The sequence below is a fragment of the Protopterus annectens genome, chromosome 1.part0 (genome assembly GCF_019279795.1).
Source record: "Protopterus annectens isolate FY-2018-M chromosome 1.part0, PAN1.0, whole genome shotgun sequence".
Lineage (NCBI taxonomy): Eukaryota > Metazoa > Chordata > Ceratodontiformes > Protopteridae > Protopterus > Protopterus annectens.
The window spans coordinates 1,659,394,209-1,659,408,393 of NC_056725.1; the positions used below are offsets into that span (position 1 = coordinate 1,659,394,209).

Genomic DNA, 14,185 nt, shown 5'->3' on the forward strand with positions numbered 1-14,185 from the left:
TTGCACCTCAGGTGACATTATCTTTTCTAAACAGTTATGCTGTTTTCCTTCATATCCCATATGGTTTGACAAATGGTATTTATCCCCTGTCTGTATAGTAACAGTTTTCATTCCAAAAAGTGCCATCCATTTTGCAAAGACTGCCTGACTAATACCATCTGTAATTTTATTAATTTCAAAACTGTCTATCAAAGCTTTTACAGCTTGATGTGGTGTTTGTACTATAATGCTGGAAAATACGGTCAAATATTCAGTTTGTTTAATACCCCAGTAAATGGCTAATAACTGCTGTATACATGGATGGTAGCCCAATTCCACTGGAGTCATCTTTCTGCTAAAGAAAGTGACTGGGCGTAATGTTTTTCCATTCTGTTGTCACTACCATGTGGCCATTCCTGTAGTAGTACCACAGACAGTGTTTTTTTTCCTGCTGCTGCTTGTAACACAAATGGTAACCTTGGAGTGGGCGCTATTAGTTCTGTAGCTTGTGCTAGTTTTATTTTTATCTGTGAAAATGCCTCCTCTTCATGAGATCCCCACTCTAAAAAGGTGGAGTTCTTTTGTTCATGTAACATTTTGTATAGGGGAGCAGCCACGGCTGCATAATCCTCTATAAATTCCCTATTGTAATTCATGATTCCCATGAATTTATGTAAGTCTGCTATAGTCAGTGGCTTTCCATTTGTAAAATGCCTTGTACACGTACAGGGCAAGGAGATCTTCCTGTTGGTTTTATAATAATACCTAGAAACTTAACTTTTTGTGTCATAAACTGAAATTTTTCACTTTTAACCTTAAACCCTGCTTGCTGTAGAGTATGAAAAACTCTCTTAAGAAGCCGTACATGCTCCTCTACTGTTTCTGACTGAATTAAAATATCATCAATGTAATGTATTACTGAATCATCCTTTTCCAAATGTTGTAGAATGGATCCTACTGTCTGATGAAAAATAACTGGACTGTTTTGAAACCCTTGTGGTAACCTTGTCATAACATGTTGCTGGTTTTTAAATGTAAAGGCAAATCTTGGCCAATCTTTTTTCCTGAGTGGCAATGCAAAAAAGCCATTTGCTAAATCTATTACTGTAAACCACTTACTTTATGGCTTAATATGTGCAGCCAACTCTGGGACTCCTGGAATCAAGTGTGCTCTAGGAGTGGTATATTGATTAACTTTTCGTAAATCAATAACAAGACGATAACTACCATCTTTTTTCTTAACTGGCCAGATTGGTGTATTTGGAGGACTGTTGCCTTTTGTATAATCCTTCTCTTTCCCATTCTGCAATACATTTTCCATATGTTCTTCTGCTTCCCTAGGAATAGGATATTGTTTTTGAAAAGGTGGTATATAGTCCTGATCACTTCCTATTCCTACTGGGCTTTCTAGTTTCCCGCAATCACTGGGACCCTTGGACCATAGATTTGGGAATTGCTGTTGTAAATGCTTCCATACATCTTCACTGTCTGTATTTATATAGCCTGTAGGTTTTCAGGTTTGTCAGGTAGAGATTGCATAGCAACCTGTATTTTGCTCTTCCTCTCTTTGTTGTTTGTCTCCCATCCACAGAATTTCATTAGGTAAATCAATTACTATGCCTAAAGGTCCTAGAATGTCCATACCAATAATGGTATTTGTGCAAGATGGATGCATTAAAAATGCACCCTTCCATATTTGTCCCTCTTGACTAAACTTTATGTCCACATTTTGGCTCCTCACTGCATAGCATCCTGTGCCATTAAATGCTGAAATGCAAACCTTTTTTATAGGATTTACTGGTAACTGTCTGTTTGTGACAGATACTGCTGCTCCTGTGTCTATTAAGACATTTTTCCACAGTGACCCCTCTACCCAAATATCAATCAGTGGTCGTCCATCTCAACCCTTTTTAAAGGTAGTCAGGAAAGATACCAGAGTAGGGGGGGGCACATCCCTATTGTAAGGAAATCCACTCATCCTCTCCTTTATTATCAAATGCAATATGACACACCTCATGTTTTTGTTTGTCATCTTCTTCTGTGTCTGAATGATCTACATATTTAGGTTTTTCAATCTCTTTTTTTAACTGTTGCCTAGCTATTCCTTCTGCCTGTTCTATCAAATGTTTCGGATTTACAGGTGAAACTGTTTGAAAATCTACTGGGCATACTTTCCCTTTTCCTGTATATTGATGGCTCTTATAACTGTTTTTACTAATATTGTAAGGTTTTTGTACATAATCCTGCTTTTCTGACTTTTCTTGTAAATTTGTTTGCTCTCTTTTTGGAAACACTCCCTGTTCTTCCTTCTTTTTGTGCCAGGCTTTGTAATGATCACAATTTTGCTTAACGTGTCCTATTTTTTTACAAAAGAAGCATGTTGGTGCCTTTTGCTCATTACCTGTGCTTGATCCTGGTACTACAAGCATAGAGGCAGGAGCTGGTGGTGCTGACACAGCTCTTTCTGCTGGTGGTTGGTCACACCATCTTTGCCTTCCCCTGTTTTTGACTTCACCAATTACTTCAAATGGCTCACTATTATCTTCACATACAAAGATATGGTGTGAGTATAAAGTCCCATCATCGGCCATAGTCCATCCCCTCATTAGTTTTTGTACCAAATCAGTGAGGGTATCAGAATTTTCTTCATAGATACATTTAATATCCCCTGGAACCCCTTTGACTTGTTCTAAGAAGCAATGTATTAACTGTTTTTGTATGTCTCTTTTTCCCATGTCTCTGTCTGTTTTTTTATATATGATTTGAAATGCAAGTCTAAAATGATCACTTTGTTCCATTAATTTATCTGTGATAGTAATTTTAAAATTATCTAATAATTTGGCTGTGAGAGGCTGCCCTTGTGTAAATGCCATTAAAATGGCTGTCATACGTCCTACTTTAGTGTTCAACTGATAATCATCTTGCTTTAATTGTATGAAAGTTTTAAAACATTTGGGAATGAAAATCCAGAAACATCTAAGTAATGCATCTGTCCATATTTCAGATCCTGCTGTATATGCCACCCATTCTTCAAATGTAAGCAAGTTATAAAATATGCCTTTTTTATCATTCCACTGTGGTAAACTCTGTAATAATCTAGACTGTGTATATAAATCTGTAGTAGTTCCCTGTCCCTGTTCTATAATCTGGACTGGTTTTGTGTTTTTTAACTCTTCCTTAAGCTGGGATATCAAAATAGTATTTTGGAGTTTAGTCTCTGTTAATTCATCTAATTCTTCTTCCTTTTCCATCAGACACTGTTTAAGGTCTGTCATTTCTACCTGTAAGTGTTTAAGGGATATATGATACCTGTTATTGGATTCCTCTGTTGACTGCAGAGCTCCTATGCACTTTTGACAGAGATCTTGGATGTCAGTTTTGAACATTTTAAATTCATTTTGTTTCTTTTAAAAACTTATTAAAGTCTTCTGTCAATGTATCATAAGCTTTGTTTCTGTCCTCATCTGTATGTGTAGCCGTGGCATCATTCCATGCTTGTACATAACTTTTAAAGGGAGTTACAAGATCTACAGGGGACTCTGTCAATAACAGATTTGATTGCTGTTGTAATTCAGAAATTAATGTACTGACAGGACATAACTGCTTTACATCTGGATATAATGAAAACTGTGTATCCTTAATTAATTCTTTATCATGAACAGATCTGTCTGCACAGTCTAGTTTTTTAGCAATATCATGCAATACTTGTTTATGGCATATTACACAAAATGCAGTTTCCTTTGAATCACACAATAAACATTTACTATGATATACTTCATTTTTTTGTTGCAAATACCAATCAAATGTTACAATCCACTTACATAATGCTGGTATGTCAACTTGCCCTAACAAGGTTTTACACTTACTAATGTGTTGTGTATACCAACACTGCAATTTACTCCATATTTTATCTGGTTGTTCTGCTACATTAAGAGTAAAACTTGGCTTACATTTGCTAGAATTCTGCCTGATAGCATCCATACTAAAAAAATGTGACGTAAAAAAAAAGTCTTACCAGTGAGCAAGAAAACAGGTGATCAGGCTGTTGTTGCAGATGGCTGAAAAATTTTCAAAGTCACTCGAGAAGCTGGGAAAGCACAACAGGCAGCGGACTGCTGTGCTAGTGGATATCCACCTTTTCGTAGTGAAGTTATGGCATTGCGACTGGAACTTCAGTCTCACTCCGTATGTAAACGTCTAAAAAAACTGTACTACTGCAAGCTGCATAAACTGGAATACTTCTGTTTAGGATTTACACATACGTACAAATGTTAGTTACTGCAATTTAACTGAAGTGACCCTCTGCAGGGCTTACCATCACTCCTCCTGTGTTTGAATGCAGATTGTAGGTTCAAATGCAGGCTAGCTCACCACTGAAAAAATTACATGGAGCTGCTTACTGCTTGGTGTGATGGATTTGAAGTGTTCTTAAGACACTCAGTCTTGCTGGCTGGATTCTGCTAAAATTCAAAGTCTGGTTATATTTGCATTCACAGTCTGTTGCATACAGAAACTTGCAGAATATACACTGATGAGAGAATATACTTTGCAGCATCAACTTTAGAGAGCAGTAACAAATACCTTTTTATAATAAACCAAATGGAACAACGTTGCAGCTTAAAGTACTGTTCCAACTTTACTTCTCATATAGTACAGATGATGTGAGAGATATAACACTTACCTTAGGACAAATGAGTCCCTACCATACCTCTAACATAACTGGATTTATACAGCTCTTTATATACAGTTTTAGTCATGCATAAACATATACATTTCCTCTTGATATTCTATTTTGGAGAATTGCTCATCCTGTAGAAACAATACTAAGCTTTCTTGTTAACAATGTCTTGTAAGAGACCATCTTTTCTGACAGTGTGAACATCCTGTAACAGTGTCCTGTTGTCCATGCAGAAAAACATGTTTTTGAGGAAACACATTGTCCTGTATTCTATTTGGATCTTTGTATAAGAACATCTGTTCTTGTGCCAGTGCTGATAAGCATATCCTGTTTTCCATGCAGAAAAACATATTTTTGAGGAAACACATTGTAAGAGATCAGCTTTTCTGACAGTGTGAACATCCTGTATTTTATTTGGATCTTTGTATAAAAACATCTGTTCTTGTGCCATGTCCTATTTTCCATGCAGAAAAACATATTTTTGAGGAAACACATTGTCACAGTGTTATTGTCCATTCTTTAAAAGCAGATTTTACATTTTTGCTCTTCCATACATCCTGTTTTTAAGTCTGTAAGGGAAAAATGTCCATTCAGCAGATTCCTTTTCCAAGCCATGGTAATTTAGTATGGATGCTGATTACATATTACTAAACTCTATTTCTACATTTAAGCAAGCTTTATCTTATACCTTATTTATGTTGCATAATTGCAGCAAAGTTACTTTCAACCTTAGTATATTGTTGAGCACACTCTAACAGGTAAGAGCACTGGTCTCGTAAACCAGGGGTCATGAGTTCAAATCTCATCAGAACCTGTGTTTTCCTTCTTTTTTTTTTTTTTTGTGGAAGGGCAGGTACTTTTAGAAACTCTTTTCAGGGTGCTGCATTCAGAAGGTAGTGTGTGCCTGCTCATTTCTACCTCCCAATGAACTACAGCATTTTTTCTGCTCAGGCTCTTGTAGTTGCTTGCCAATCAGCTCCACAGACACTTTAGCATCTTGGTAGACTTCTCACGAGCTCTGTTTCAGACTGGATACTTATCTGCATTCCAGTCCAGATTCTTGCACACTGCCATAGCTTGGAGAAACTTTCTAGGAAATCCAAAAGCATCACCTTGCTGGCCAAAGGAAACAGAGCATCATGAAGGAATTTAAGTCACAGGTTCATAGAACTGAAAGTAATTTAGATCAGCATTCTCAGTGGAGAGTTGAGTAGTCAAACGTTTGACAGATAGCATCCGTCATCTGTCGAGGAGTATTGATACAGTAGCACCTCTTGAGCTGAGGCATAGCACCCTTTACATATAATTGCTCACACCATCATTGACATCAGTTCACATGCTGATGGAGGTTGGATGGTAGTCTTAAAGACCTCACATGTTAGCTAAGTTGGTTAAAGAGTGGTGCTAATAATGACAAGATTGTGGGTTTCATCCCTGTATGGGCCAGCTACCTTGTTTGTGGGTAATGTTCAAACAATTAGTGCTACTTCCTGTGTCTCACACTCAGTAAACAGGCTAAAAGGAAAAACAAATGAAGAAATTCTTTCTTGAATAAAGCTTTGCTTGGGGTTGCCATCTTCAGCCTTGCTAGCACAGTGGTTAAGGTGCTGGTTTGATAAATGAAAGATCATGAGTTTGAGTCTTTTGAGCTCTTGCCTAAGAAAGATGAGTAGTTAGCAAGCAAAAAGGAAAGCTAGAAAAAGAAGTTCTTTCTAGAAGAAAGTTGTGCTGAATGCTACCATCTTGAGGATTGCTGGTACAGTGGTTAAATCGCTCGTCTTGTAAACAAGAGGTTATGAGTTTGACTCCTCTAAGCTCTTACTTGAAAAGCATGTGCTTCAGCTGTCATAAACACCCACAGTCAGATGAGTTTTAGGCACTAGATTTTAGTCCTGCACTCTCAACGAAATGTTCAATCCTTTTTCTAGTATAAAGACATACATCTTGTTTTCCTGCTTAGAGTCTTGCAGTCAGTTGTCATCAGTGTGTAGGGACAGTGCAGCAACTTGGTCAGTATTGGATGCATCCCTGGCCAGACATGGTCCAGTCTGGATGCTGACTTACTATTATAGCTGCAAGCAGGTTCTAGTGATCAGAAAGTGACTTCTTCAAATCAATTTTCAATACTGCATGCAAAGGACTATGCAGACGCATGCAGTTTTGCAAATGACATGACATACTCCTTTTAACCAGGAGATGGCCTATTTAAAGTTTCCTTACTTCACCGCTCACATAGATGTTACTTGGGTGACTAGAATTCAAAAGATAAACCAAATGAAGATAATTTATTGAGGCAGCCAAATTTTGCAGATGCTACCGTGCAATCAGATTTCAGTTCCCTTAGCACGTCACTGGATTGTCTGTTTGTCCGGCCAAATACTGGGCAATATGGCACAATTTGGCATAGCTACCCATGTCCTTATGGAATGGCTTGGGTGTAATGAATGATCCAAAGATGCAAATTCTATCACCCTGTTGAAAGGCAGAGAACAGCAATGAACAAACATGTTAAAAAAAAGTGCATCAAAATGCTTGCATGAGTGGCTCTGTAGCTCAGGGGTAAGAGCACTGGTCTTGTAAACCAGGGGTCATGATTTCAAATCTCATCAGAACCTGTATTTTCCTTCTTTTTTTTTTTTGTTGTGGAAGGGCAGGTACTTTTAGAAACTCTTTTCAGGATGAAGCTTTCAGAAGGTAGTCTGTGCCTGCTCAATTCTACCTCCCAATGAACTAAGGCATTTTTTCTGCTCAGGCTCTTGTAGTTGCTTGCCATCAGCTCCACAGACACTTTAGCATCTTGGTGGACTTCTCACCAGCTCTGTTTCAGACTGGACACTTATCTACATTCCAGTCCAGATTCTTGCACATTGCCATAGCTTGGAGAAACTTTCTAGGAAATCCAAAAGCATCACCTTCCTGGCCAAAAGAAACAGAGCATCATGAAGGAATTTAAGTCACAGGTTCATAGAACTGAAAGTAATTTGGATCAGCATTCTCAGTGGAGAGTTGAGTAGTCAAACATTTGACAGACAGCATCCGTCATCTGTCGAGGAGTATTGATACAGTAGCACCTCTTGAGCTGAGGCATAGCACCCTTTACATATAATTGCTCACACCATCATTGACATCAGTTCGCATGCTGATGGAGGTTGGATGGTAGATTAAAGACCTCACGTGTTAGCTAAGTTGGCTAAAGAGTGGTGCTAATAATGACAAGATTGTGGGTTTCATCCCTGTACGGGCCAGCTACCTTGTTTGTGGGTAATGTTCAAGCAATTAGTGCTACTTCCTGTGTCTCACACTCAGTAAACAGGCTAAAAGGAAAGACAAACGAAGAAATTCTTTCTTGAAGAAAGCTTTGCTTGGCATTTCCATCTTCAGCCTTGCTAGCACAGTGGTTAAGGTGCTGGTTTGATAAATGAGAGTTCATGAGTTTGAGTGTTTTGAGCTCTTGCCTAAGAAAGATGTGTAGTTAGCAAGCAAAAAGGAAAGCTAGAAAAAGAAGTTCTTTCTAGATGAAAGTTGTGCTGAACGCTGCTATGTTGAGAATTGCTGGTACAGTGGTTAAAGTGCTCGTTTTGTAAACAAGAGGTTATGAGTTTGAATTCTCTGAGCTCTTGCTTGAGAAGAATGTGCTTCAGCTGTTATAAACACCCACAGGCAGATGAGTTTTAGGCACTAGATTTTAGTCCTGCACTCTCAATGAAATGTTCAATCCTTTTTCTAGTATAAAGACATACAGCTTGTTTTCCTGCTTAGACTCTTTCAGTCACTTGTCATCAGTGTGTAGGGACAGTGCAGCAACTTGGTCATTGTTGGGTGCATCCCTGTCCAGACTTGGTCCAGTCTGGATGCTGACTTACTATTATAGCTGCAAGCAGGTTCTAGTGATCAGAAAGTGACTTCTTCAAATCTATTTTCAATACTGCATGCAAAGGACTATGCAGACACATGCAGTTTTGCAAATGACATGACATACTCCTTTTAATCAAGAGATGGCCTATTTAAAGTTTCCTTACTTCACCGCTCACATAGATGTTACTTGGGTGAATAGAATTCAAAAGATAAACCAAATGAAGATAATTTATTGAGGCAGCCAAATTTTGCAGATGCTACCGTGCAATCAGATTTCAGTTCCCTTAGCACGTCACTGGATTGTCTGTTTGTCCGGCCAAATACTGGGCAATATGGCACAATTTGGCATAGCTACCCATGTCCTTATGGAATGCCTTGGGTGTAATGAATGATCCAAAGATGCAAATTCTATCACCCTGTTGAAAGGCAGAGAACAGCAATGAACAAACATGTTTAAAAAAAGTGCATCAAAACTCTTGCATGAGCGGCTCTGTAGCGCAGGGATAAAAGCACTGGTCTCGTAAACCAGGGGTCATGAGTTCAAATCTCATTAGAACCTGTATTTTCCTTCTTTTTTTTTTTTTTTTTGTGGAAGGGCAGGTACTTTTAGAAACTCTTTTCAGGATGAAGCTTTCATAAGGTAGTCTGTGCCTGCTCAATTCTACCTCCCAATGAACTACGGCATTTTTTCTGCTCAGGCTCTTGTAGTTGCTTGCCAATCAGCTCCACAGACACTTTAGCATCTTGGTGGACTTCTCACCAGCTCTGTTTCAGACTGGACACTTATCTACATTACAGTCCAGATTCTTGCACATTGCCATAGCTTGGAGAAACTTTCTAGGAAATCCAAAAGCATCACCTTCCTGGCCAAAAGAAACAGAGCATCATGAAGGAATTTAAGTCACAGGTTCATAGAACTGAAAGTAATTTGGATCAGCATTCTCAGTGGAGAGGTGAGTAGTCAAACATTTGACAGACAGCATCCGTCATCTGTCGAGGAGTATTGATACAGTAGCACCTCTTTAGCTGAGGCATAGCACCCTTTACATATAATTGCTCACACCATCATTGACATCAGTTTGCATGCTGAAGGAGGTTGGATGGTAGATTAAAGACCTCACGTGTTAGCTAAGTTGGCTAAAGAGTGGTGCTAATAATGACAAGATTGTGGGTTTCATCCCTGTACGGGCCAGCTACCTTGTTTGTGGGTAATGTTCAAGTAATTAGTGCTACTTCCTGTGTCTCACACTCAGTAAACAGGCTAAAAGGAAAGACAAAGAAATTCTTTCTTGAAGAAAGCTTTGCTTGGCATTTCCATATTCAGCCTTGCTAGCACAGTGGTTAAGGTGCTGGTTTGATAAATGAGAGTTCATGAGTTTGAGTGTTTTGAGCTCTTGCCTAAGAAAGATGTGTAGTTAGCAAGCAAAAAGGAAAGCTAGAAAAAGAAGTTCTTTCTAGATGAAAGTTGTGCTGAATACTGCTATGTTGAGAATTGCTGGTACAGTGGTTAAAGTGCTCGTTTTGTAAACAAGAGGTTATGAGTTTGAATTCTCTGAGCTCTTGCTTGAGAAGAATGTGCTTCAGCTGTCATAAACACCCACAGGCAGATGAGTTTTAGGCACTAGATTTTAGTCCTGCACTCTCAACGAAATGTTCAATCCTTTTTCTAGTATAAAGACATACAGCTTGTTTTCCTGCTTAGACTCTTTCAGTCACTTGTCATCAGTGTGTAGGGACAGTGCAGCAACTTGGTCATTGTTGGATGCATCCCTGTCCAGACTTGGTCCAGTCTGGATGCTGACTTACTATTATAGCTGCAAGCAGGTTCTAGTGATCAGAAAGTGACTTCTTCAAATCTATTTTCAATACTGCATGCAAAGGACTATGCAGACGCATGCAGTTTTGCAAATGACATGACATACTCCTTTTAACCAGGAGTGGACCTATTTAAAGTTTCCTTACTTCACCGCTCACATAGATGTTACTTGGGTGACTAGAATTCGAAAGATAAACCAAATGAAGATAATTTATGGAGGCAGCCAAATTTTGCAGATGCTATCGTGCAATCAGTTTTCAGTTCCCTTAGCACGTCACTGGATTGTCTGTTTGTCCGGCCAAATACTGGGCAATATGGCACAATTCGGCATAGCTGCCCATGCCCTTATGGAATGGCTTGGGTGTGATGAAAGATCCAAAGATGCAAATTCTATCACCCTGTTGAAAGGCAGAGAACACCAATGAACAAACATGTTTAAAAAAAGTGCATCAAAAGGCGTGCCCGAATGGCTCTGTAGCTTAGGGGTTAGAGCACTGGTCTCGTAAACCAGGGGTCATGAGTTCAAATCTCATCAGAGCCTGTGTTTCCCTTCTTCTTTTTTTTTTTTTTTGTGGAAGGGCAGGTATTTTTAGAAACTCTTTTCAGGATGAAGCATTCAGAAGGTAGTGTGTGCCTGCTCATTTCTACCTCCCAATGAACTACGGCATTTTTTCTGCTCAGGCTCTTGTAGTTGCTTGCCAATCAGCTCCACAGACACTTTAGCATCTTGGTAGACTTCTCACCAACTCTGTTTCAGACTGGATACTTATCTGCATTCCAGTCCAGATTTTTGAACACTGCCAAAGCTTGCAGAAACTTTCTAGGAAATCCAAAAGCATCACCTTCCTGGCCAAAAGAAACAGAGCATCATGAAGGAATTTAAGTCACAGGTTCATAGAACTGAAAGTAATTTGGATCAGCATTCTCAGTGGAGAGTTGAGTAGTCAAACATTTGACAGATAGCATCCATCATCTGTTGAGGAGTATTGATACAGTAGCACCTCTTGAGCTGAGGCATAGCACCCTTTACATATAATTGCTCACACCATCTTTGACATCAGTTCGCATGCTGATGGAGGTTGGATGGTAGTCTTAAAGACCTCACATGTTAGCTAAGTTGGTTAAAGAGTGGTGCTAATAATGACAAGATTGTGGGTTTCATCCCTGTACGGGCCAGCTACCTTGTTTGTGGGTAATGTTCAAGCAATTAGTGCTACTTCCTGTGTCTCACACTCAGTAAACAGGCTAAGAGGAAAGACAAACAAAGAAATTCTTTCTTTAAGAAAGCTTTGCTTGGTATTTCCATCTTCAGCCTTGCTAGCACAGTGGTTAAGGTGCTGGTTTGATAAACAAATGATCATGAGTTTGAGTCTTTTGAGCTCTTGCCTAAGAAAGATGTGTTGTTAACAAGCAAAAAGGAAAGCTAGAAAAAGAAGTTCTTCTAGAAGAAAGTTGTGCTGAATGCTTCCATATTGAGGATTGCTGGTACAGTGGCTAAAGCGCTCGTCTTGTAAACAAGAGGTTATGAATTTGACTCCTCTGAGCTCTTGCTTGAAAAGAATGTGCTTCAGCTGTCATAAACACTCACAGTCTGATGAGTTTTAGGCACTAGATTTTAGTCCTGCACTTTCAACGAAATGTTCAATCCTTTTTCTAGTATAAAGACATACAGCTTGTTTTCCTGCTTAGACTCTTGCAGTCACTTGTCATCAGCATGTAGGGACAGTGCAGCAACTTGGTCAGTATTGGATGCATCCCTGGCCAGACTTAGTCCAGTCTGGATGCTGACTTACTATTATAGCTGCAAGCAGGTTCTAGTGATCAGAAAGTGACTTCTTCAAATCTATTTTCAATACTGCATGCAAAGGACTATGCAGATGCATGCAGTTTTGCAAATGACATGACATACTCCTTTTAACCAGGAGGGGGCCTATTTAAAGTTTCCTTACTTCACCGCTCACATAGATGTTACTTGGGTGACTAGAATTCGAAAGATAAACCAAATGAAGATAATTTATTGAGGCAGCCAAATTTTGCAGATGCTACCATGCAATCAGTTTTCAGTTCCCTTAGCACGTCACTGGATTGTCTGTTTGTCCGGCCAAATACTGGGCAATATCGCACAATTCGGCATAGCTACCCATGCCCTTATGGAATGGCTTGGGTGTGATGAAAGATCCAAAGATGCAAATTCTATCACCCTGTTGAAAGGCAGAGAACAGCAATGAACAAACATGTTTAAAAAAAGTGCATCAAAAGGTTTGCATGAGTGGCTCTGTAGCTCAGGATTAAGAGCACTGGCCTTGTAAACCAGCGGTCATCAGTTCAAATCTCATCAGAACCTGTGTTTTCCTTCTTTTTTTTTTTTTGTGGAAGGGCAGGTACTTTTAGAAACTCTTTTCAGGATGCTGCCTTCAGAAGGTAGTGTGTGCCTGCTCATTTCTACCTCCCAATGAACTATGGCATTTTTTCTGCTCAGGCTCTTGTAGTTGCTTGCCAATCAGCTCCACAGACACTTTAGCATCTTGGTAGACTTCTCACCAGCTCTGTTTCAGACTGGACACTTATCTGCATTCCAGTCCAGATTCTTACACACTGCCATAGCTTGGAGAAACTTTCTAGGAAATCCAAAAGCATCACCTTGTTGGCCAAAAGAAACAGAGCATCATGAAGGAATTTAAGTCACAGGTTCATAGAACTGAAAGTAATTTGGATCAGCACTCTCAGTGGAGAGTTGAGTAGTCAAATGTTTGACAGATAGCATCTGTCATCTGTTGAGGAGTATTGATACAGTAGCACCTCTTGAGCTGAGGCATAGCACCCTTTACATATAATTGCTCACACCATCATTGACATCAGTTTGCATGCTGATGGAGGTTGGATGGTAGTCTTAAAGACCTCACATGTTAGCTAAGTTGGCTAAAGAGTGGTGCTAATAATGATTAGATTGTGGGTTTCATCGCTGTATGGGCCAGCTACCTTGTTTGTGGGTAATATTCAAGCAATTAGTGCTACTTCCTGTGTCTCACACTCAGTAAACAGGCTAAAAGGAAAGACAAATGAAGAAATTCTTTCTTGAAGAAAGCTTTGCTTGGTGTTAGAAAAATATGTACTTATACATATATGAAGTGCTAGTTTAAAAGCAAATAGTATGTAATGCATTTTATTCTATTTTACAATATTGCAGTAAGAATGATCTTACATGTAATTGCTTGTAGCTTTGGAGCTGCAGTGTGATTGAACTCTGACCCTAGCAGCAGCCAGCTCAGCAAGCTTATGTTTTTCACTAATGATTATCTGCTGGGTCAGGAAAATGAATGTATAAGGCATTGAATCTTTTCTTCCTTCCTCTGAGATAGTTGGCCTTGTGAATATTATCAGCACAGCTGCTAAAATTAATGTTGCGAGAAGAACAAAGAAGCATATTAAGAACTGAACTGACTATTGTATTCGAGCAGGACTGAAACCTTGAAAGAATAACATTTACAGAAAGACATTATAACTGACCAGGTGCTTTGCAAGGCTATATTATTCTCATGGGAAAACTTTTAAAAAGTATAACCTCAGCACTTTCTTATGAATAGAATATTGTAGACTATAGTGATGTAGGTGTCCTGTGACTGACCACGTCAGTAAGGTGGGCACAGCTTGAATGTATAGTGTATATAATGAAGTTTATTTCCTGTATCATGTTAGGCAAAATTCTATACTTGTATTGTATGGTCTTTTGCCTCCTGGTGTACACTAGTAAACTTTTGCATCTGAATCTCCTGTGTGTTGACTGTCATTTTAAAAAGCCTAATGATTTTACAGTCTGATTCTTAATAATTTATTTGACAGTTTGGTCCTTTCGTGAC

The 14,185-nt window shown here is 39.0% G+C and overlaps 2 non-coding genes across 2 annotated transcripts; both read left to right on the forward strand.

Moving 5' to 3' along the window:
* Window positions 1–7,199: 7,199 nt before the first annotated feature.
* TRNAT-UGU lies at window positions 7,200–7,272 on the forward strand. Its single transcript has one exon. It is a non-coding gene; the product is annotated as a tRNA-Thr (tRNA).
* A 3,524-nt stretch (window positions 7,273–10,796) lies between these two features.
* Window positions 10,797–10,869, forward strand: TRNAT-CGU. The gene has a single exon. It is a non-coding gene; the product is annotated as a tRNA-Thr (tRNA).
* The last annotated feature ends 3,316 nt before the right edge of the window (window positions 10,870–14,185 follow it).